The sequence below is a fragment of the Sphaeroforma arctica genome, assembly GCF_001186125.1.
Source record: "Sphaeroforma arctica JP610 unplaced genomic scaffold supercont1.1229, whole genome shotgun sequence".
NCBI lineage: Eukaryota > Ichthyosporea > Ichthyophonida > Sphaeroforma > Sphaeroforma arctica.
The window spans coordinates 15929-19298 of NW_014039329.1; positions in this window are offsets into that span (position 1 = coordinate 15929).

The following is a 3370-nucleotide window of genomic DNA, read 5'->3' on the forward strand; positions in this document are numbered from 1 at the left end:
AGGATATGTGATGTAAGTTTGTGTATATCTATTTACCATGGGTAAGTGAGTATATGTGATGTAAGTGTGTGTAAGTTAGTATAAGTAAAGTAAGCGTGTGTATATCTATTTACCATGGGTAGGTTAGTATATGTGATGTAAGTGTGTGTATATCTGTTTACCATGGGTAAGTGAGTATATGTGATGTAAGTGTGTGTAAGTTAGTACAAGTCAAGTAAGCGTGTGTATATCTATTTAGCATGGGTAAGTGAGTATATGTGATGTAAGTGTGTGTATATCTATTTACCATAGGTAAGTGAGTATATGTGATGTAAGTGTGTGTATATCGTTTTACCATGGGTAGGTTAGTATATGTGATGTAATTGTGTGTATATCTATTCACCATGGGTAAGTTAGTATATGTGATGTATGTGTGTGTGCAGGTTAGTATATTAAGTATATGTGATGTAATTGTGTGTATATCTATTCACCATGGGTAAGTTAGTATATGTGATGTATGTGTGTGTGCAGGTTAGTATATTAAAAGAAATCGTGTGTATATCTTTTTACCATGGGTAGGTTAGTATATGTGATGTAAGTGTGTGTATATTCATTTACCATGGGTAAGTGAGTATATGTGATGTAAGTGTGTGTATATCTATTTACCATGGGTAAGTGAGTATATGTAAAGTAAGTGTGTGTATATCTATTTACCATGGGTAAATGAGTATATGTGATGTAAGTGTGTGTATATCGTTTTACCATGCGTAAGTGAGTATATGTGATGTAAGTGTGTGTATACCTATTTGCCATGGGTAAGTATCTAGTATAGTTAAGTGTCTATTTCTGTATTTAGCCATAGTAAGTATCAGCTATTCCTTTCAAATCCAAAATTTATATATTTCTATTGTCAATATCCCAAACCCTAAACACTACACCCCCAACCAGGCGAAGATATTTGGCCTCAAATTCAAAACGTATTCGTTCCTATTCTCAATAACAACCAGGCGAAGATATTCGGCACAAAATTCATAACGCATTCATTCCTATTCTTAAAAACAACCAGGCAAAGATATCCCAAATCCAAAACGTATTCATTCCTATTCCCAATAACAACCAGGCGGAGATATTCGGCCTCAAATCCAAAACGCATTCATTCCTATTCTTAATAACAACCAGGCGAAGATATACGGCCTCAAATTCAAATCGTATTCATTCCTATTCTTAATAACAACCAGGCGCAGATATTCGGCCTCGAATCCAAAACGTATTCATTCCTATTCTCAGTAACAACCAGGCGACGATATTCTGCCTCAAATCCAAAACGCATTCATTCCTATGCTCAATAACAACCAGGCGAAGATATTCGGCCTCAAATCGAAAACGTATTACTTCCTATTCTCAAGAACAACCAGGTGAAGATATTCGGCCCAAATTCAAAACGTATTCATTCCTATTTTTTAATAACAACCAGGCGAAAACATTCTGTCTCAAATCCAAAACTTATTCGTTTCTATTCTCAATAACAACCAGGCGAAGATATTCGGCCCCAACTTCATAACGCATTCATTCCTATTCGGAATAACAACCAGGTGAAGATATTCGGCCCCAAATCCAAAACGCATTCATTCCTATTCTCAATAATAACCAGGCGAAGATATTCGGCCCTAAATCCAAAACCTATTCATTCCTATTCTCAATATCAACTAGGCGAAGATATTCGGCCCCAAATATAAAATGTATGCATTCCTATTCTCAATAACAACCAGGCGAAGATATTCGGCCCCAAATCCAAAATGTATTCATTCCTATTCTCAATAACAATCAGGCAAAAATATTCGGTATCCCGCGATTGTTTCTGATTGCTGAGTGCAATCTGCAGCGCATTTCGTATGTGTGGCCGTTGGTAGTTCCACATCTGCTGACAGCCTGCCAGAGCAGCAACACAGACGCACGCCTGTGTGCTATTGAGGCGTATACCAAGGTGTGCATGGGGCGTATATGTACGTTTGCATGTACTGTGGATATGTGCTTGATTGTATACAAATGGGTGGTATATAGGATGTGCGAGTGATGTGTATATATACTAAATCACATACAAACAATTGGCGTATAAGTACTATGTATATACACTTAATCACATACCAAGCTAAGGATATGTGTAATACAATAATCATGTAATAAGTGCAAGTACTATGTATACATACTCAAGCACATACAAAGCTAAATATATGAGCCGTACAATTGTCATATAACATGTGCTAGTACTATGTATATATAATTAGTCACATACAAAGCTAAATATATGAGCCGTACAATCGTCATATAACATGTGCTGGTACTATGTATATATACTTAATCACAAATAAAGCTAAATATATGAAGCCGTACAATTGTCATATAACATGTGCGAGTACTATGTATATATACTTAATCACATACAAAGCTAAATATATGGGCGATACGATTATCATATAATCGGGAATACAATCGGAATAGAATTCTGATTTGTGGTCGTGCATTGTTTTGATTGGCCTTAACAACTGCACCAGCAGATTAGACTGTCCATTCATTGGGTGGATCCATTTTTCTTCTTCTTTTTGGCTTTACGTTTTTTTAATTTGGCTTTTACCTACACAGCTCTGTCAGATTCTGTTGGAGGCAGAGGACCAGGCAAGTGGCGATGGCTCGGTTGTGTCTAGCAAATTACAAGGTATGAACACATGTGAAAGATAGGGTTGTTTAGGGGATAGATTATTTAGGGTATAGGTTTTGTAGGGTATTCGTGCTTGTAGGCGTGATCAGTACAGGTTTTTAGGGTTTTAGGGTTCTTGTTCACAGACCTAGTCAGGATAAGCCGTCATGTTCTATATATAGATTAAACCCCTATTGCGATAGTTCAATGTACAGATTAAAACCCTATTGCGATAGTTATATATATAGATTACAACCCTATTACGATGGTTCTATATATAGATTAAAACCCTATTGCGATAGTTATATATATAGATTAAACCCCTATTACGATAGTTCTATCTATATATTGAAATCCTTCTATATATAGATTAAAACCCTATTGCGATAGTTCTATCTATAGATTAAAACCTTATTGCGATAGTTATATATATATATATATATATATCAAAACCCTATTGCGATAGGTCTTTACATAAATTAAAACCGTATTGCGATAGTTCTGTATATAAATTAAAACCCTATTGCGATAGTTCTATATATAGATTAAAATCCTATTGCGATAGTTCTATCTATAGATTAAAACCTTATTGGGATAGTTATATATATATATATATTAAAACCCCTATTGCGATAGTTCTGCATATAAATTAAACCCTATTGCGATAGTTCTATCTATAGATTAAACCTTATTGGG